Source organism: Suncus etruscus, chromosome 3, assembly GCF_024139225.1.
Source record: "Suncus etruscus isolate mSunEtr1 chromosome 3, mSunEtr1.pri.cur, whole genome shotgun sequence".
Lineage (NCBI taxonomy): Eukaryota > Metazoa > Chordata > Mammalia > Eulipotyphla > Soricidae > Suncus > Suncus etruscus.
Window position 1 is genome coordinate 162,822,148 of NC_064850.1, and position 22,425 is coordinate 162,844,572.

The window sequence follows — 22,425 nt, forward strand, 5'->3', positions numbered from 1 at the left end:
GTCGAATGGGAGCTCAATTTCCAGTTTATGGAGGAATCTCCGTATCGCTTTCCATAGACGTTCGACTAGACAGGATTCCCACCAGCAGTGAATAAGAGTTCCTTTCTCTCCACATCCCCGACAGCAATGATTGTTCTCATTCTTTGTGATGTGTGCCAATCTCTGTGGTGTGAGATGGTATCTCATTATTGTTTTGATTTGCATCTCCCTGATGATCAGTGATGAGGAGCATTTTTTCATGTGCCTTTTGGCCATTTGTATTTTTTTTTTTATCAAAGTGTCTGTTCATTTCTTCTCCCTATTTTTGATGGGATTAGATGGGCTATTTTTTTTGTAAAGTTCTGTCAGTGCTCTGATTATTTTGTATATTAGCCCCTTATCTGATGGGTATCGAGTGAATACTTTCTCCCACATGGTGGGTGGCTCTTGGAACCTGGGCACTATTTCTTTTGAGTTGCAGAAGCTTCTCAGCTTAATGTATTCTCATCTGTTGATCTCTGCTTCTACTTGTTTGGAAAGTGCAGTTTCCTCCTTGGAGATAACTTTATTCTCAATGTCATGGAGTGTTTTACCTACGTGTTGTTCTATATACCTTATGCTATCAGGTCTGATATCAAGGTCTTTAATCCATTTGGATTTTACCTTCATACATGAAGTTAACTGGGGGTCTATGTTTGCTTTTTTGCAAGTAGCTAACCAGTTCTGCCAGCACCACTTGGTGAAGAGGTTTTCCCAGCTCCACATAGGATTTCTTGCTCCCTTGTCAAAAACTAGGTGATTGTATGTCTGGGGAACATTGTCTGAGAACTCAAGCCTATTCCACTGATGTGAGGGTCTGTCTTTATTCCAATACCATGCTGTTTTGATAAATATTGCTTTGTAGTAGCTTAAAGTTGGGGAAAGTTATCCCTCACATTTTCCTTTTTCGTGGGAGTGCTTTAGTTATTCGAGGGTGTTTATTTTTCCAGATGAACTTCATAAGTGTTTGATCCACTTCTTTGAAGAATGTCATGGGTATCTTTAGAGGGGTTGCATTAAATCTGTGCAATGCTTTGGGTAGTATTGCCATTTTAATGATGTTAATCCTGCCAATCCATGAGCAGGTATGTGTTTCCATTTCCATGTGTCCTCTCTTATTTCTTGGAGCAGGGCTTTATATTTTCCTTTGTATAGGTCCTTCACGTTTTTGGTCAAGTTGACTCCAAGATATTTGAGTTTGTGTGGTACTAATGTGAATGGGATTCCCTCTTGACTTCCTTCTCTTCCCTATCATTATTGGTGTATAAAAAGGCCATTGATTTTTGTGTGTTAATTTTGTAGCCTGCCACCTTGCTATATGAGTCTAATGTTTCTAGAAGCTTTGTGGTAGAGTTTTTAGGGTTTTCTAAGTAGAGTACCATGTCATCTGCAAACAGTGAGAGCTTGACTTCTTCCTTTCCTATGTGGATTACCATGATATCTTTTTCTTGCCTGATCGCTATAGCAAGAACTTCAAATACTATGTTGAACAGGAGTGGTGAGAGCGGACAGCCTTGTCTTGTACCCAAATTTAGAGGAAAGGCTTTTAGTTTTTCTCCATTGAAGATAATATTTGCCATTGGCTTGTGGTAGATGGCTTCAACTAGATTGAGAAAGGTTCCTTTCATTCCCATCTTGCTGAGCGTTTTGATCAAGAATGGGTGTTGGACCTTATCAAATGCTTTCTCTGCATCTATTCATATCATCATGTGATTTTTATTTTTCTTCTTGTTGATATTGTGTATGATATTGATAGATTTACGGATGTTAAACCATCCTTGTATTCCTGGGATGAAACCTACTTGATCGTAGTATATGATATTCTTGATGATGCATCATCTTGATGATCCTATTTGCCAGGATATTGTTGGAGAACTTTGCATCTGCATTCATCAGGGATATTGGTCTGTAATTTTCTTTTTTGGCAGCATCTCTGTCTGGTTTTGGTATCTTGGTGATGTTGACTTCATAAAAGCTGTTTGGGAGTGTTCCCATTTTTTCAATTTCATAGGAGAGCCTGGCTAAGTATTGGTAGTAGCTCTTCTTGAAAGGTTTGAAAGAATTCATTAGTAAGTCCATCTGGGCCTGGGCTTTTCTTTTTGGGCAGATTTTTTATTACAGTTTCAATTTCCTAAATAGTGATGGGGGTGTTTATATATGCTATATCCTCCTTACTTAACTGTGGAAGGTTAAAAGTGTCCAAGAATTTATCCATTTCTTCTAGGTTCTCATGTTTAGTAGCATAAAGTTTCTCAAAGTAGTCTCTGATTACCCTTTGGATCTCTGCATTATCTGTCATGATCTCCCCCTTCTCATTTCTAATATGGGTTATCAGGTTTCTCTCTCTCTTTCTTTGTGAATTTTGCCAATGGTCTATCAATCTTGTTTATTTTTTTCAAAGAACCAACTTCTGCTTTCGTTGATCTTTTGGATTGTTTTTTTGGTTTTCCACTTCATTGATTTCTGCTTTCAGTTTTGTTATTTCCTTCTGTCTCCCTATTTTTGGTTCTTTTTGTTGGTCATTTTCTAATTTTATGAGTTGACTCATTGTTATTAAGTTATCTTCCTTCCTGATGTGTGCTTGAAAAGCTATAAATTTTCCTCTCAGGACCGCTTTTGCTGTGTTCCATATATTCTGGCAGTTTGTGTCTTCATTATCATTTGTTTCCAGGAAAGTTTTGATTTCCTCTTTGATTTCATCTCGGACCCACTGGTTGTTCAGTAGCAGGGTGTTTAATTTCCAATTGTTAAAGTTTTTCTTCTGTGTGGCTTTGTAGTTCACATCTAATTTCAGAGCCTTGTGGTCAGCAAAGGTAGCCTGCATATTTCTATCCTCTTGATTTTATGAAGGTATGTTTTATGTGTCAGCATGTGGCCTATCCTGGAGAATGACCCATGTACATTGAAGAAGAATGTGTATCCAGGTTTTTTGGGGTAGTTTCCTATATATATCTACTAGTTTTCTTTCTTCCATTACTCTTTTCAGGGCTAGTATGTTTTTGTTGGGTTTTAGTCTGGTTGACCTATAAGTGTTGACATGGCCATGTTGAGGTCTCCTACAATTATTGTGTTATTATTGATTTCTTCTTTCAGATTTGTCAGTAATTGTATTAGATAATTTGCTGGTCTCTCATTGGGTGCATATATATCAGTATAGTCTGATTTATTCCTTTTGCACATATCCCTTGATTAGTACATAGTGTCCATCTTTGTCCCTTACAATTTTTCTGAGTATAAAGTTGGTGTCATCAGATATTAATATGGCCACCCCAGCTTTTTTAAGTGTGTTGTTTGATTGGATGATTTTTCTCCAGTCTTTGATTTTGAGTCTCTGTTTCTTCTGACTATTCACGTGTGTTTCTTGTAGGCAGCAGAAGGTTGGATTCATCTTTTTGATCCATTTTGCCACTCTGTGTCTTTTAATTGGTGAATTTAGTCCGTTGACATTGAGGGAGATGATTGTCATAGGATTTAATGTCATCTTTGTAGATAAATTTGCCGTGTTTGTTGGTCTCTCTTGTTTTAAAGTAGACCTTTCAGTTTTTCCTTAAAGCCTGGTTTTTCATCTGTGAAGTTCTGAGCTGTTGTTTATCCATGAAGCTATGGATCCTTCCTTCAAACCTGAATGTGAGTCGGGCTTGATGCAGTATTCTCAGTGAGGCATCCATTTCATTCAGTCTCATAACAATATCCCACCACTGTCTTCTGCCTTGAGAGTTTCTTGTGACATGTCTGCTGTAAGTCTTAGGGATGCTCCTTTGAATGTAATTTCCCTTTTTGATCTTGCTGCTTTCAGTATTCTATCTCTATCTGTGGGATTTGTCATTGTAAGGAGGATGTGTCTTGGGGTGTTTTTCTTTGGGTCTCTTTTAGCTGGTACTCTTCAGGCATGCAGGATTTGATTGCATGTAGTCTTTAACTCTGGGAGTATCTCTTTGATAATGTCTTTGACAGTTGATTCTTCCTGTAGATCTCCTACCTGGGTCTCTTGGACTCCAATGATTCTTATGTTGTTTCTGTTGAGTTTATCGAAGACTTCTATTTTCCTCTGTTCACATTCCTTGAGTACTTTTTCCATTACCTGATCATTTGTTTTAAGGTTATTTTCCAATTTCTTCTGCTGTGTTGGGTTTTTCTACATCTCATATTCCAGCACACCGATTCTGTCCTCCGCTGCTTTTACCCTGCTGGTGAGGCCATCTACTGAGTTTTTCAGTTCAGCTACTGTGTTTTTCACATCTGTTATTTTAGTTTGGAGTTTTCTGATTTCTGTCTTTGTGTTTTGTTCAGATCGATCTATGCTTTCTTTGAGTTCTACAAACATCTTCCATATTGCTATTCTAAACACCTTGTCTGAGAGTTTAATTAGGTGGTCAAAGTTTTTTAGGTCATCTGAGCTATTGTCTTCATTCTCTGTGCATGTTGATTGCCTGCGAGGTTTCCCCATTTTCCCACTTGTAGTGTTATTTTTTCTACGTGTTGTGGTGGAGTACATTGGGTAGAAAGAGTGCACAGCCGCGAAGCAAAGTGGAGCGGCTGCACTCTTCTGGAGCCTCTGGGAGTGTTGTTTTTCTGGGCCCTTTTCAGCCCACTCCCAAGAGGTTTTGGAGACAGGACAGTGGGAAAGCACATACAGGCAACATTCACAGTCGGGAATCACTGGGCAGGTGTAGATTTTCCCAGCCCGATGTCATAAACAGGCGACATTCCTTTCTGCAGTATACTGTGGATAGCCGGTGTTCATGGTCTGACACAGTTCTTCGGTGCTCCTGGCCTTGGGTGAGCCTCAGGGAGTGCTATTTTTCTGGGCCCTTTTTGGCCCACTCCCAAGAGGTTTCAGATACAGGACAGTGGAAAAACACACTCAGGCAACACTCACAGTCGGGAATCACTGCCCTTGAGTACTTTTTCCATTTCCTGATCATTTGTCTTAAGGTTCTTTTCAATTTCTTTTGCTGTTGAGTTTTTCTACATCCCATCTTCCAGCATGCTGATTCTGTCCTCAGCTGCTGTTACCCTGCCCAGTGATTCCCAACTGTGAGTGTTGCCTGTGTGTGTTTTTCCACTGTCCTGTCTCCAAAACCATTTGGGAGTGGGCCGAAAAGGACCCAGAAAAATAGCACTCCCAGAGGCTCACACAAGGGTCGAAGCGCCAAAGAACTAAGTTTTTCATTTCAGCTACCGTGTTTTTCAGAACTGTTATTTCAGTTTGAAGTTTTCTGATTTCTGTCTTTGTGTTTTGCTTAGATTGATCTATGCTTTCTTTGAGTTCTACAAACATCTTCCATATTGCTATTCTAAATTCCTCATCCAAGAGGTTAATCAGATGGTTGGGATTTTTTAGGTCATCTGGGCTATTGTCTTCATTCTCTGTGCATGGTGTTTGCCTGCGAGGTTTCCCCATTGTCATGCTTGCAGTGTGATTTTTTCTGCATGTTGTGGTGGGGATCATTGGTTAGAAAGAGTGCGCAGCCGTGAAACAAAGTGGAGCGGCCGTGCTCTTCTGGAGCCTCTGGAAGAGCTATTTTTCTTGGCTTTTTTGGCCCACTCCCAAGAGATTTCAGAGACAGGACAGTGGAAAAAAATTTCCAGAGATATTTTCTTGATGGATGGAATATATAGCATACCGTTTCAAAGCTTATATAAGTATTTTCCTATGCCTGACCATTTTATTATCCAGTTCCTAGTGTTTATGATTGGGGTAATCTCCAAAATATCAAGCAAAGTCATAAGCTTCAATGAGTGTTCAGTTAGACTCTGAATTTGATTATATTCCTTACTTAAGGATAAATATACCCTTGAATTTTCAACCTCTTATTTCACCTTTTATTCATACTTGCTTTTCTTCTTTAATCTTCATATAAAAATAGCTTTAGGCACTCCTAAAGAATAAGCTTGTTGCTTGGATGAGGTGATAATACACAGGTTAGTTATAGATTTGATCATTGATACCAAATTAACCTTGAGCACTGCCTGGTATAGCAGTGAATATGGTAGTCCCTTGCTTGCATGCATTCTCAGACCTATGAAAACCACTGTGACTTGGTGTCAGTAGGAGTAGTCCCTCAGAGCCCCATGAAAAACCACTCAAGAAGCCCTACAAATAAAATAAAATAAGATAAAATAAAATAAAACAAAACAAAATGTAAAGTCCATGGGGTGGAACAAGACTTTAAACCATGAAACCAGACTGCTGTAATTATTAAAATTTCCCAAGGATTGGGCTGCTTGTCTTATATTTCCACCCCACCACCATATAACCCTTTTATGTAAAGCACTACTGAAGAGTGAAAGCCTGTATTAGTACTCACATGGTGAATGAAACACTTGATTACTTCAGCCTTCTAGCCTGTGAAGAAACTCTATACTAACAGTAAACAAAAAAAAACATACCAGAATAAAGGAACAAGGAAGAATTTAGAAAATCAGAGAGCACTTGAAGTATTTTGGGAATGGAGGAGTGGTACTTGATTTAGCTGAGCTGACTTGTAAACGCCCAGGTGCCTGCAGAGATAACAAGGAGAAGCCAAAGGAAACTCCCCAGCAAACCTCAGGAAGGTTCTCAAGAATTAGAGGTAACAAGTGTTATTGAAGGGAGAAGAGAGAACTGGTTCTGAAAACAGGAATGGTTAGTTGAAAACCTGAATGTTTCTCCCAGTCCCTTCTTCAACCCCATGAAGCCTGACAGCTGGCCCTTTCTCATCCTGCAAGAGACATGGGGAGAAGACATTATACTGAAGTAGAGAGATTACAAAGTCACCATTATTGGAATCAATGGTAATTAGAGGTTAGGAATAATTCAGAATTTACTAGATTAGGGACTGAAGCCATGGCACAAGCAGTAGGACATTTGCCTTGCATGTGCTAACTTAGGACAGACCACGATTTGATCCCCCATTTGATCCCCCAGTGTCCCCCAAGCCAAGAGCTATTTCTGAGTGCATAGCCAGGAGTCACCCCTGAGTGTCACTGGGTGTGGCCAAAAACAAGCCAAAAAAGAATCTACTAGATTAGGTGTGTGCAGAGAAATAGAAATTTCTTTCATCTTACAGTCTTTTCCCCAGAACACTAGCAATCAGATTTCCTCTCCTAAACAGAACAAGGGGAGGGACAAGTAGTGCGGACTTCTTTAAAAGCTCTGACTACCTCAAGAAACCTACTTAACTTTGAATGTCACAGTGAAAAGGCTCAACTTCGTGTTACTACCTTATGGTAATATCCCATGGCCCTTTATGAAGTTTATATCTATTGATCACAGGAGCAAAGAGCTAAGGAAAATGAGAAAAAAAATTAAAAGGAAAAATTGAAAGAAAAATTATCTACTGGGAAAATTATAAAATGTATCTGGTATTAAAATATTCCCAAATGTAGAGCCTCAGGGATGTTAGAAACATTTTATGAAACAAACCTTGGTATTATAAATTATAAGCAAGTAATAAATATATTGACATAAATAAAATATTCAATGGATGAGAGATAAGGGATGAATTTCAGGGAGGATATAAGAGAAAGAAAATGCTGGAGGAAATATAAAATTGGAAGCTATAACTTAAGGTCTAACATGCAGCTAAATGTAGTTGGATTTAGGATGAAAAACACAGGGAAAGTGTAGTTCAGAAATGTTGGGAAATATTACAAAAATTTTTCTAAACTGGATGAAATGACTAAAAATCCCTGTTTAAGAAACTATCAGTGGAGAAAAAGATAGATTTTACCAAATTATATTATTATGAGATAATTGAGTACCCAGGATATAAACATAATAAATGAATGCAGGAACAGAAGGACTTCTCACCACCACAAAAATCTAAAAATTAGTTAAGAGCCTCTGATAATTTTTGATGGAAAAGTATTTAATAATGAACTCTGAATCTAATGAAGATAGTAATTTTTGTCAGAAGAGAATAAATATATTTTCAAGAACTCTATTTCCAAATTTATTTGTTTAAGTATCTTTTTCATGAATCTACTGAATATATGCTCCCTCACAGAGCTGTGAGCAAGTTTATTGAAAACAAAGAAAATAAAGAATGTAGGAATAAGGCCTAACACAAGAGAAATAAAGGAGAATCCTAAGATTATATCTCAATAACTATATTGCTATAAAAAGATGTGGACAGAGAAGACTGTAAGAATACAACTAATATTATAGCCTATATTAAAAAATAATGATACATATCTATTGAAGGGTTTGAGAAAATGTTATTGCATGTAGAAATTTAAGCAGATATATTTCCAATATTAATACCAGTAAAAATAAAAGCTAAAAAGTGGGTGGATTTAATTATAAATCTCATGTGACTTGCACTGTGAACAATCAGCCAAATGTTGCAAATATATACTAAGATCACCATATAATTAAGTTGAGAGGATCAAGGAAAGGGTAGTGTGTGTGTGTGTGTGTGTGTGTGTGTGTGTGTGTGTGTGTAAATAAAGAAGAGGAAAAGTTTATAGATGTATATGCTTATGGAAATATGTATGAAGATTTTATTTTCATTTGAAGGCACAGATATAACATCAAATTTCAGAACATCAAAAGAAAATAGATGTTGGAGAGTACCACTTAAGAAAACAGAATAATCATTACAAACAGTAGCTCCAAATCCAGTAGTGGTTGATTCTGGTGGGTTGGAGGTAGTAAGGATGAGATCATCTTTTCTTCTTTTTTAATCTTTATTAAGACATCATGTTTTACTAAGTAGTTCAGAATAGAGTTTCAGCTATATAATGTTCCAACACCAAAGGATGGTACAGTCTTTTAACCTATATCATCTTATACTGCTTTCAATATTTGTATTTTAAATATCATATATGTTTAATTGATTGCAACCAGTTTATTAGTTTTCAAAGCCTGTTTTCCAATTTCCCAAAGGTTTCTTCAGGGACTGTCCTACAGAAAGAGGAAGCATACAGATCTTACACCTGAATGTCTGCTAAAGAAGCTGTACCTTGTCATTGAACTATTTCCTTTAAACAAATTGTCAACAAGTTTGAAAAGCTATGATTGACCATGTACTCAGAGAAAAAATGTTCCCAGGATAATACCTTTTCAGAGCTACCAGATTTCATCTAGTTTGACATTACCAGTCACTTTTTTCATCATACCAATTTGCCCAATTTATTTTGGGGACATGGACACTTGAGCTATACCTAGCCTCAAATTAGTCCTTTGTATTTTTGTTTGTTTTATTATGAGTCAAACCAAGTTGTGCTCTGGGCTTATTCCTTGCTCTTTACTCAGGGATTACTCCTGGCAGTGCCTGTGGAACTATATATGGTAAAAGGCAAGTGCCTTAATCTCTGTAATATCTCTCTGGACCTGCTTTTATTATTTTTGGACAAATTCTCAGAAAGTGGACAACAGGTTTATACGGAATTTTTAAAGAAATATTTATATGTATGTTCATAATTGTTTTGCCAATTTATATTTCACCTACTATATAGAAGTTTCTCTTTGCCTTATATCCCTTCCAACATTAATTATTTCTTAACTTTAAAGTAACAGACACTTTCACAAGTGAGAGGTAATATCTCATTTTTCAGTTTTCATTTCTCTAATAATGGATATTGGACATCTATTTCTGATAGCTATCTTTTCTTAAGAAGTGTCTATTTAGGGGCCAGAGCAGTGGTGGAGGTGGTAGGACGTTTCAATCTCTGAGTGTCCCATATGGTCCCCCAAGCCAGAAGCAATTTCTGAGTGCATAGCCAGGAGTAACCTCAAGCATCACCAGGTGTGCCCCCCAAAAAAAAACAACAACAAAAAAGAAGTATCTATTTAGTATCAGCTCTTTTATATAAAGTTTTTATTAGAACACCATGACTTACCAAGTTGTTCATAGTAGTCATTTGGGGAATTAAATGTTCAAACACCAGTCCTATAACTAATTGACCTTCCCTTACCAGTGTCCCCAATTTCCCATGAACCAACTTAGCCTGTCCTTTGCAGGCACAAAAACTTATTTTATATTGTTATTACACAAAATCAAATCAAATTATCAAAACTGAGATCAATATGGTCATTTTGAAATAATTGCTATATATATATATATATATCACTATTGGATATGATAAATTACTGTCTAAGGATTTACTGAGCTGTCATTGGTACTAGTTGAGCCTTCTGTGTTGCTGTATAGGCTCACTGAACTTGTTAGATTTCTATGTAGGTTTTCTATCAGATTTCCTATGATATTACTGGACTGACACTACTATGAAATTTTGAGGTGTTGCACTGCTGCTGCTGTCACAGTACCCAGGATCTTTAGATTTGAAACAAATTTGGTGACTCGACAGTTTGATAAGGTTAAGTTGTGGAGCTGGGCCATTTATGTTGAATGGGGTAGGGTGTTACATTGGGCTGCTGAATTTTCATGAAGAAAGAGAAATCTACCCCCACCCATTCTGAGAATGATACAAAGGGATCAGCACAGACCAAACTACCCTGAAAGAGTTCGTGGCCATTATTTTCTTTTAAATCTTGGTAGAAGAAGATCTGCTCTTTATCCTCTGAGAAATATGGTGGATATAGGCAGAGGCTTCAGCTCTTTTTAAACTGGTTTGCTTGCATTTTAGCAAATGAGTATTGTGAGAATTTGATGTATTTGGGATGTTAACCTTTGGCCAAATTTATAATATATTTGCCTATTCAATAAGATGTATTTTCATTTTTATACAAGTTTATTTCACTGTAGAGATTTTTTTATTTGTTATAATCCCCATTTTTTATTTTGCTTTTGTTTCCCACCCCTTGGAGTCAAGTGCCAAACACATTTCTAAACTTGATGTCCAAATATAGCCTATATTTTCTTCTATATATATTTTTTTCAGTTCTTACATTTGAGACTTTACTCCTTTACTCCATTGTTCATTTTTGTCTATGCAGTTGCATATTACTTGGTTTAATTATTCTGTATATGTATGATCAGATTTCTCAATATCATCATTGTAATCTCTTGCAAAGTACCATTCATATGCGCTCAATCTTCATAGCCAATCATCTCTCAAAGGCATTCCTAAAAGAATCATATTGAATATTAGGTTTGCAGATATGGGTTTTAAGTGGAAAAATATTTGGCCTGTAGCTTGTAACGTGAAAATATATGCTATCCAAGAAGAAAAACAACCCTCTTTTACAGTCACCTTTAAATCCATCACTAAGAATAACCTATATTAAGTATTTTAAGGATGGGAGAAAATAAAATTACAGAGACTATTACTTTTTAATGACCAAATTCTTCATATATGTTAATGCCTTACAGCTCAGTTAAGACTTGAATCTGAACACGTTGTCACCCTTCAAGGATCCTGGTACCAGCATTTCATCTACAGACCTATATTCATCTAATATCTGTTTCCAGAGTGTGCAACAGAGGTTAGTTGCTTTTTCATAAATTAATGATATTTTGTTTGCCTGTATGTGCCCTGTTTTTAAACATTCATGAAGGTCTTTTTGTAGGATCAAATCCTAACTAGTACTTATAAAAAAAGAAAAGTAACATTTAGTCATGATAAAAACTGAGTTCCAGCCACTATAAATCTTATCAATTGTCTCATGAAGGTTGAGGAGGAAGAAGAAGAAAAAAGTCTATTGTGTTCACTTAACCTTGGGTCTGCAGACTGTTGCAGAATTTTAGTGAAAATTTGCATAGATAAAATATAAGTGTAGATAAGGTTGGGACCTAAGAAGATTTGATAGTTGAATAATAAACTATAAATAATACCAATAGCAATTTATTAAAAGCATTTTTTATTAATTAAAATGAAAATATTGGCAGGCTGGGGGTTAGTGGGATGATATGGAATATGCTTAGGAAACATCAGTAGAGGGAAGTCAGCTTTGGTGGTGGGATTGGCCGTGATTCATTGTATGTCTGAAGACCAGCTAGGTTTTCAGGACTTTGTAAATCACAATTTAAATCATGGTTTTAATTTTAAAAATTAAGGTGAAAACTTGAAGGCCCTAACAAAACAATAAAACAGTTTTTAACAGTGTGTTCTATTATATATTGCATAGATAATATTCTAGTAGAGTCAATCAATCATACATAAAACATACCATTATTTGGGGAGTGGGATTATCAGTAAGAATGTTCAGTATTCTTTCTATATATCCTTCTGCTAACTGTGAGAAGAAAATAAATTTCCTCCAAAATCTTGAAGACAAACAAAATACATGCAAAATGTAAATTAGTGTATAACCATTTTTCCATAGGAAAAATATGTACGTTTACAGAAAAAGTCCTTCGGTTTCAACAGATAATTTCTGAGTGTCAGTTAAGTACTAGTGTTCTGTTAAAGATACCACCTAAGTAAAAGTGAATAACATGGCCTTCATCCAACTCTGTCCACTAGGCATAATTCACATATGTTTGACACCATTCGTTTGCCTTAGGGAGAAGTGTAAGGGTAAAGAATAATAGAGACAAGGGTATAGGTTTTATGGAATTTTCCTAAATTATGGGCCATAGAGTTAGTCTAGGGGTTTAATGCTTGCTTTACATATGATCTGAGCCCTGCGTAATCTCTTGACCACATATGATTTCTGTGAACACAGCCAGAAATGATCCCTGAGCAAAAGAGTCAGGAGCAGCTCCCCCCAAAATAATGCTCTATTCTCTGTTCTCTGTTTTGGTCTCTCTCTCTCTCTCACACACACACACACACAGAATTATGAAACACAAGTTTATCTGAGACATTAAAAAATTCACCAAAATAAACTGTGCGATTCTAGTTTCTTAAATTTTCATCATTGGTTCCCTAATGTAGGCTTTTTTCCTTTGTTTAGAAGACCATCTAGAGCTGAAATTTTAAAGTCAACCACAAAGAAACAGAAAGAACACTTTCTTTTGAGAATCAACCTTTGCCTTTGAATATTTTTGAGATGTCAGTACAAGTTGCAAGAGCAGCTGTGACCACACCACTGCCCTGAGCTCGGCCAGCTGACAGTTGCCTAGAGTTGGCAGCCAGAGCCAGTAGAAATTTGGAAACTCCAAAATACTTTGGGTGATTCATTTCATTACAGAACCCATAAATCCTTTATCAGGCCTTGAAGAAGTTGTCTGGTCCATAAAATTACATGTATTTAACTCATTTTTTAAAGATATAAGTAGGTAATTCTTCTTAGTAGCACAGACCTTTGACCCTACTGAAAACAAAATTAATATTCAACACAAACTTGTTTGAGGAATTGTGGGGGGCTTTATGGTGCTCAGGAATTACTCCTGGTTGATTGGGTAGCCATGTGGAATGAACAGATGAATGGACCTGGAATGACTGCAATCAAAGAACCCTACCTCATGTACTATGCACCAGCCCTGCAACACAAGTTTAGTAGTGATTTGAAGAGTCTTCACTTTTATTCATATTTTTTTTTGCAAATCTCAGTTGAGAAATGGAATATTCCTTGTTTTTCTTCACTTCCCTTCTTTTCCTTTATGTAGTTTCCTTTCTAACATTCACATTGAAGTTTTGTGAAGAAGTCCTGAAAAAAAAAAGTTGATAGAAAGGGAGAAATGCTTTTTGTATCCACTTTTCCTCTTTTCTAAAATTAAAAATATAGGTTTTTTTTTTTCTTTTGGTTTTTGGGCATACAAGCGGTGTTCAGAGGTTAACACTAGCTCTTCTCTCTGGGGTCATTACTGGTGGTGCTCCGAGAACCATATGAAATGTCAGGAATTGAACTATGGTCTGCACAAGCAAGGCAAATGCTCTACTTGCTATTGCTCTGGTTCCCCAAAATATAATAGTATGACCATAATTTAAGATAATTAAAAACAATTTCACCAGTAGCTCTAAAAGGTTTCTCACACTAAAAATCTGTAGTGACCCGGAGAGATAGCACAGCGGCGTTTGCCTTGCAAGCAGCCGATCCAGGACCTAAGGTGGTAGGTTCGAATTCCGGTGTCCCATATGGTCCCCTGTGCCTGCCAGGAGCTATTTCTGAGCAGACAGCCAGGAGTAACCCCTGAGCACTGCTGGGTGTGGCCCAAAAACCAAAAAAAAAAAAAAAATCTGTAGTGGTCCTTCAGTGGCAGACAAACAGCATTCTGTTTCTTCTTCCAGTGTATCCCAATATATTTACTAATGAGAAAATTCAACTTTTAAGAAAAGAATTGTCATTTCAATGTTTTACCTACCACTATTGCCATTTTGAGTAACATTTTATGTGACTATTGAAACTCAGATGAAATGATAGCACAAAAAGATTTGTAATGCCTTCAAATGTTTGCCCATTCTGCTCAACGTTAAAAATAATCATAATAATACAGGAAATTGACTTAGTCGTGTTATGTATACCTGGGAAGTTTTTCATGCTGAGTTACAGAACAGAACTTGAGCTGCTTTGCTTTCTGCTTCCAGGAATGCCCATCAGAGAACATTCTTTTTCAGGCAGCCAAGTTTGGAAGTCAGTTGGTTTCTGGCAGTAAGTAGGGGGAGGGGATGGCAGAGGGAAAAGCACAGCGAGTCCTCGGGCTGATCTTCAGCTTCCAAGTGTTTCCGTAATAGCCATCAGTGAAAGCATCTCCTTTTACCCACCGAGAGACAGGTAAAAAGACAGCTGAGTAAATCAGCTTAGATGTAACAGCGGAAGCAAGCGCAGTCAGAGGGAGGCGGGAGGAGAGAGGGCGTTTGAAAGCTTGCCATTGGTGAGCTTACCAAAGGCATCTGCCAGTGGGACTTCAATGGAATGTGAAACCAAATCATTTTCAAGTTAAAGATAGACACAGTATACACCAGGATCTCAAGGCTGGATTTCTAAACTCCCATCTTTCCCTAGAATTTCAGAGAGCTATGTTATGATCTGCAATTCACCATTTAGTTCAAGTTTGTTTCTTAAGTTAATAAGCTAAGAATTCATATATGTTCTGGATGTGCTGGAATTAAAAGGCTTTGAGAGATCAAGGTGTACAGAGGGTAAGTGAAAATTAATTTTAATGTGCATTGCTTCTCCGGGAAGATTAATGTGCATTCTTTTCCCTATTTGTGTAAAGGAAAAGAATGAAATGATGAAGGTTTCCCAGTGTTTTTCTAACATTCTTGAGACAGTTGGCATTATACATTTTGTGCAGAAAAATAATAGTGTGTTTCAGTTTATTTTGATATTTATATTGTGTGTTTGCACCTTTAGAGTTGTTCTACCTTGACTTAGTTTTTCCTCTTGAAACTCTTCCATTAAGCACCCAGCTGTATTTGAGTTCCGGTGTCAGGAGCCGCATGTCCTGTCACAAGAGCAACTGAATGCGACTGTGTCTATCATGCCATTTGATTCAACTGTATTATTAAGAACTAGATTTAGTTCCTTTGTAAGGCACTATGAATTTGCCTAATTTTAAAATTGGTGGAAAAGAGGAAAAGAGATGGTCAAGGGTGATCTAAATGTGCGTAAGGAATCTTAGATGTTCTGGTTTTAAATAAGGAAAAATGGGCAATTTTCCAAAGAAAAGAACTACTTATTAATAGAAGTTTTTTTTTTTTTTTTGGTGTCGCCTCATTAATTCCAAGCAGGTTTTCCTCCTCCAAAAAGGCTGATATTTTCTAAGTGAATGGAGGCGTACTAAGTCTATAGAGCTTGAGAAAGGAGGAGGGTGAGAGAGAGTTGTTTCATTTGCTATTGCCACACTGTGTTTGAAGGATTTCAAAACTTTTTCTTTACAAGAATGACAATTTTTAGTTCGCTTCATCTTTTGACCATGTATAGGTTTTATTTTTTGTTTTGTCAAATGACCTCCCAACTCTGCTCTTAGAGACAGCCTTTCCAAACATTCCTACTGAATAAATATTGTCCATAATAGTCACTGAGAACATGGTGTGAATTGAAAATTCTACTTTATATGGGGAAAATAAATCTGCTGGCATTCTTATTACATAGTGTGGGCCTGGATAGTTGTTATATGTAACTGGCCTACTTTCCCCTACCCCTGTCGGATAGCCAGATTCTAATGAACTGTATTAGTTAAACTAGTTGATGGGTCCTTTGCTCAACTTTGATAAGAATAAATAAGATATTGTCATTTTGCTAAAATGAAAACAAATATTATAGTGTCACTAAAATTAATTTACAGCATTTAAATAAGTTAACAGGACCCAGTAAAATGTGAAGTCAAGTTGGCCGAGCATAGTTTTCTTGGCTCCTGCTTATTCCCCTGGTGAGCACTGCTGCCAGGAGCCCTCCTGCCCTCCAGAAAGAATCTGACTGTTGATGGGGCCTGGAGCCATAGTACAGTGGATAGGAGACTTGTTTTGCATGCAGCTCACATGGATTCAATTCCCAGGGCCCTATATGCTCACCCAAGTTTGCCAGGAGTGACTCCTGGGTGCAGACCTAGAAGTAAGCACTAATCAGTTCAAGATGTGGCCCCCAAAACAAAAAGAATAAGATGTTGAATGTTTTAAATTCTATGCACTAAATACATCAGTAATACTTGTTTTGATAAAAACTACAAACCTTGCCTCAAGTTAGGCACATTTCTTAAAAAATTACATTAACTTTTTCTAATACTCATAATTAACCATTTAACTTGCAAGAGTTGCCACCAATATTCATTTTCTATCAGTTGGTGCTACTTTTTTCCCTTTATTTAAACATCTTGATTACATATATGATTTTGATAAGGTTTCAGTCATTTAAAGAACACCCTCTTCACCAGTGCAACATTCCCACCACCAATGTCCCAAATCTCCTTCCATCCCACCCCACCCCCACTTGTACTCCAGACAGGCTTTCCAGTTCCCTCATTCATTCATATGATTATGGAAGTTCTCTGTGTAGTAATTTCTATAACTGCACTCACCACTCTTTGTGGTGAGCTTCATGAAGTAAGCTGGAAGTTCCAGCCCTTCTCTTATTGTCTCTGAGAATTGTTGCAAAAATGGATTTTATTTTTCTTAAGCCCATAGATGAGTGAAACTATTCTGTGTGTGTCTCTCTCTCCCTCTGACTTATTTCACTCATCAGATAGATTCCATGTACATCCATGTATAGGAAAAATTTATGACTTCATCTCTCCTGACGGCTGCATAATATTCCATTGTGTATATGTACCACAGTTTCTTTAGCCATTCGTCTGTTGAAGGGCATCTTGGTTGTTTCCAGAGCCTGGCTATTGTGAATAGTGCTGCAATAAATAAAGTGTGAGGAAGGGTATTTTTTTATTGTATTCTTGTGTTCTTAGGGTATATCTCTAGGAGTGAAATAGCTGGGTCAAATGGGAGCTCATTTTTCAGATTTTGGAGGAATCTCCATATCGCTTTCCATAGAGGTTGGACTAGACAGGATTCCCACAAGCAGTGGATAAGAGTTCCTTTCTCTCCACATCCCCGCCAGCACAGATTGTTTTCATTCTTTGTGATGTATGACAATTTCTGTGGTGTGAGATGATATCTCATTGTTGTTTTGATTTGGATCTCCCTGATGATCAGTGATGAGGAGCATTTTTTCATGTGCCTTTTGGCCATTTGTATTTCTTTTTTATCAAAGAGTCTGTTCATTTCTTCTCCCAGTTTTTTGATGGGATTAGATTTTTTTTTTCTTGTAAAGTTCTGTCAGTGCCCTGTATATTTTGGACATTCGCCCCTTATCTGATGTGTGTTGGGTGATTAGATTCTCCCACTCGGTGGGTGGCTCCTGTATCCTGGGCACTATTTCCTTTGAGGTGCAGAAGCTTCTCAGCTTAATGTATTCCCTTTTGTTGATCTCTGCTTCCACTTGTTTGGAAACAAGTGAAGATGCCATTAGTCTCAATGTCATGGAGTGATTTACCAAAGTGTTTGTTCTTTATACCTTATGTTCTATATACCTTATGGTATCAGGTCTGATATCAAGGTCTTTAATCCATTTGGATTTTACCTTTGTATATGAAGTTAACTGGGGGTCTATGTTCGCTTTTTTGCAAGTGGCTAACCAGTTCTGCCAGCACCACTTGTTGAAGAGGTTTTCCCTGCTCCACTTAGGATTTCTTCCTCCTTTGTCAAAATTAGGTGACTGTATGTCTGGAAAACATTGTCTGAAAGCTCAAGCCTATTCCACTGATCTGAGGATCTGTCTTTATTCCAATACCATGCTGTTTTGATAACTATTGCTTTGTAGTACAGTTTAAAGTTGGGGAAAGTAATCCCTCCCATTTTCCTTTTCCCTAGGATTGCTTTAGCTATTTGACAGTGTTTATTGTTCCAGATGGACTTCATAAGTGTTTAATTATTTCTTTGAAGAATGTCATGGGTATTTTTAAGGGGATCGCATTAAATCTGTATAATGCTTTGGGGAGTATTACTATTTTAATGATGTTAATCCTGCCAATCCATGAGCAGGGTATGTGTTTCCATTTCCGTGTGTCCTCTCTTATTTCTTGGAGCAGGGCTTTATAGTTTTCTTTGTATAGGTCCTTCATGTCTTTGGTCAAGTTGACTCAAAGATATTTGAGTTTGTGTGGAACTAATGTGAATGGGATTGCATTCTTGACTTCCTTCTCTCTTTCCTATCATTATTGGTGTGTAATTGATTTCTGTGTGTTAATTTTGTAGCCTGCCACATTGCTATATGAGTCTATTGTTTCTAAAAACTTTTTGGTAGAGTCTTTAGGGTTTTCTAAGTAGAGTATCAAGTCATTTGCAAACAATGAGAGCTGGACTTCTTCCTTTCCTATCTGGATTCCCTTGATATCTTTTACTTGCCTGATCACTATAGCAAGAACTTCCAGTACTATGTTGAAGAGGAGTGAAGAGAGCAGACAGCCTTGTCTTGTCTTGTACCCAAATTTAGAGGGAAGGCTTTTAGTTTTTCTCCATTGAGGATAATATTTCCCATTGGCTTGTGGTAGATGGCTTCAACTAGATTGAGAAAGGTTCCTTTCATTGCCATCTTGCTGAGAGTTTTGATCAAGAATGGATGTTGGACCTTATCAAATGCTTTCTCTGCATCTATTGATATCATCATGCGATTTTTATTTTTCTTCTTGTTGATGTTGTGTATGATGTTGATAGATTTATGGATGTTAAACCATCCTTGCATTCCTGGGAAGAAACCTACTTGGTCGTAGTGTATGATCTTCTTGATGATGCATTGGATCCTATTTGCTAGGATTTTGTTGAAGATCTTTGCATCACCATTCATCAGAGATATTGGTCTGTAATTTTCTTTTTTGGCAGCATCTCTGTCTGGTTTTGGTATCAAGGTGATGTTGGCTTCATAAAAGCTGTTTGGGAGTGTTCCCGTTTTTTCAATTTCATGGAAGAGCCTGTCTAGGATTGGTAGTAGCTCCTCTTGAAAAATGAAAAATGAAAAAATTCATTAGGAAATCCATCTGTGCCTGGGATTTTCTTTTTGGGCAGATGTTTGATTATAGTTTCAATTTCCTCAATAGTGATGGGGGTGTTTAGATATGCTACATCCTCCTTACTTAAATGTGGAAGGTTATAAGTGTCCAAGAATTTTTTTATTTCTTTTAGGTTCTCATGTTTAGTAGCATAAAGTTTCTCAAAGTAGTCTCGGATTACTCGGATTGGATCTCTGCAATATCTGTCGTGATCTCCCCCTTTTCATTACTAATACGGGTTATCAGATTTCTTGTTTATTTTTTCAAAGAACCAACATCCGGTTTCGTTGATCTTTTGGATTGTTTTTTTGTTTTCCACTTCATTGATTTCTGCTTTCAGTTTTATTTTCTTCTGTCTCCCTATTTTTGGTTCCTTTTGTTGGTCATTTTCTATTTTTTTCTCTTTTTAAATTTACTGATTTAAACAACTTTATTACATACATGATTGGTTTGGGTTTCAGTCATGTAGAGAACACCACCCATCACCAGTGCAACATTCCCATTACCAATGTCCCAAATTTCCCTCCTCCCCACCCAACCCCTGCCTGTACTCTAGACAGGCTTTCTATTTTCCCTCGTACATTCTCATTATTAGGATAGTTCAAAACGTAGTTATTTCTCTAACTAAACTCATCCCTGTTTGTGGTGAGCTTCATGAGGTGAGCTGTAACTTTCAGCTCTTTTTTTCTTTCCTGTCTGAAAGTTATTATTGCAAATATGTCTTTCATTTTTTTTAAATCCCATAGATGAGTGAACCATTCTCTCTCTCTGACTTATTTAATTCAGCATAATAGATTCCATATACATCCATATATAGGAAAATTTCATGACTTCATCTCTCCTGACAGCTACATAATATTCCATTGTGTATATGTACCACAGTTTCTTTAGCCATTCATCTGTTGAAGGGTATCTTGGCTGTTTCCAGAGTCTTGCTATGGTAAATAGTTGTTTTGATTAGCATCTCCCTGTTGATTAGTGATGTGGAGCATTTTTTCATGTGTCTTTTGGCCATTTGTATTTCTTCTTTGTCAAAATGTCTGTCCATTTCTTCTCCCCATTTTTTTTGATGGAATTGGATGTTTTTTTTTTGTAAATTTCTGTCAGTGCCTTGTATATCTTGGAGATTAGCCCCTTGTCTGATGAGTATTGGGTGAATAGTTTCTCCCACACAGTAGGGGAGCTCTTGTATCCTGGGCACTATTTCTTTGAGGTGCAGAAGCTTCTCAGTTTAATTTATTTCCATCTGTTAATCTCTGCTTTCACTTACTTGGAGAGTACAGTTTCCTCTTTGAAGATGCCTTTAGTCTCAATGTCCTGGAGTGTTTTACCTACGTGTTGTTCTATGTATCTTATGGTTTCAGGTCTGATATAGAGGTCTTTCATCCATTTGGATTTAACCTTCGTACATGATGTTAGCTGGGGGTCTAAAGTTAAATTTTTTGCAAGTGGCTAGCCAGTTGTGCCAACAACATTTGTTGAAGAGGCTTTCTTTGCTCCATTTAGGATTTTTGCTTCTTTATCAAAAATTAGGTGATTGTGTGTCTGGGGAACATTCTCTGAGTATTCAAGCCTATTCCACTGATCTGAGGGCCTGTCTTTATTCCAATACCATGCTGTTTTGATAACTATTGCTTTGTAGTACAGTTTAAAGTTGGGAAAAGTAATTCCTTGCATATTCTTTTTCCCAATGATTGCTTTAGCTATTCTAGGGTGTTTATTGTTCCAAATGAATTTAAAAACTGCCTGATGCACTTCTTTGAAGAATGTCATGGGTATCTTTAGAGGGATCACATTAAATCTGTACAATGCTTTGGGAAGTATTGCAATTTTAATGATGTTAATCCTGCCAATCCATGAGCAGGGTTTGTGCTTCCATTTCTGTGTGTCCTCTCTTATTTCTTGCAGCAGAGTTTTATAGTTTTCTTTGTATAGGTCCTTCACATTTTTAGTCAAGTTGATTCCAAGATATTTGAGTTTGTGTGGCACTATTGTGAATGGGGTTGTTTTCTTAATGTCCATTTTTTCCTTATTACTCTTGGTGTATAGGAAGGACATTGATTTTTATGTGTTAATTTTGTAGCCTGCCACCTTACTATATGAGTCTATTGTTTCTAGAAGCTTTTCTGTAGAGACTTTAGGGTTTTCAAGGTAGAGTATCATGTCATCTGCAAATAGCGAGAGCTTGACTTCTTCCTTTCTTATCTGGATTCCCTTGATATCTTTTTCTTGCCTAATCGCTATAGCAAGTACTTCCAGTGCTATGTTGAATAGGAGTGGGGAGAGAGGACAGCCTTGTCTTGGGCCAGAATTTAGAGGAAAGACTTTCATTTTTTCTCCATTGAGGACAATATTTTCCTCTGGCTTGTGGTAGATGGCCTTAACTATATTGAGAAAAGTTCCTTCCATTCCCATCTTGCTGAGAGTTTTGATCAAGAATGGGTGTTGGAATTTATCAAATGTTTTCTCTGCATCTATTGATATGATCATGTGATTTATATTTTTCTTGTTGTTGATGTTGTGTATTATGTTGATAGATTTATGGATGTTAAACCATTCTTGCATTCCTGGGATGAAACTTACTTGATCATAGTGGATGATCATCTTAATGAGTCATTGATTCCTATATGTCAGGATTTTGTTGAGGATCTTTGCATCTGTATTCATCAGCAATATTGGTCTGTAATTTTCTTTTTTGGTAGCATCTCTGTCTGGTTTTGGTATTAAGGTGATGTTGGCTTCATAAAAGCTATTTGGAAGTGTTCCTGTTTTTTCGATTTCATAAAAGAGTCTTTCCAGGATTGATAGAAGTTCCTCTTGAAAGGTTTGAAAAAAATTCATTAGTAAATTCATCTGGGCCTGGACTTTTGTTTTTGGGCAGACATTTGATTACTGTCTTAATTTCTTCAATAGTGATGGGTGTGTTTAGATATGTTACATCCTCTTTATTCAAACGTGGAAGATAATAAGAGTCCAAAAATTTATCCATTTCTTCCAGGTTTTCATTTTCAGTGGCATAGAGTTTCTCAAAGTAGTTTCTGATTACCCTTCGGATCTCTACCATATCAGTAGTGATCTCTCCTTTTTCATTCCT

At 36.9% G+C, this 22,425-nt stretch overlaps 1 protein-coding gene across 5 annotated transcripts in view; it reads left to right on the forward strand.

Annotated features, from left to right (window-relative positions):
* DTNA (dystrobrevin alpha) overlaps positions 1-22,425 on the forward strand; it is a 376,270-nt gene that overhangs the window by 82,667 nt on the left and 271,178 nt on the right. For all 5 annotated transcript variants that reach the window (XR_007493790.1, XR_007493791.1, XM_049769646.1 and 2 more), the window contains exon 2: positions 11,280-11,392. The gene's annotated coding sequence lies outside the window, so the exon portion shown is untranslated. The remainder of the gene's footprint in view (positions 1-11,279; positions 11,393-22,425) is intronic.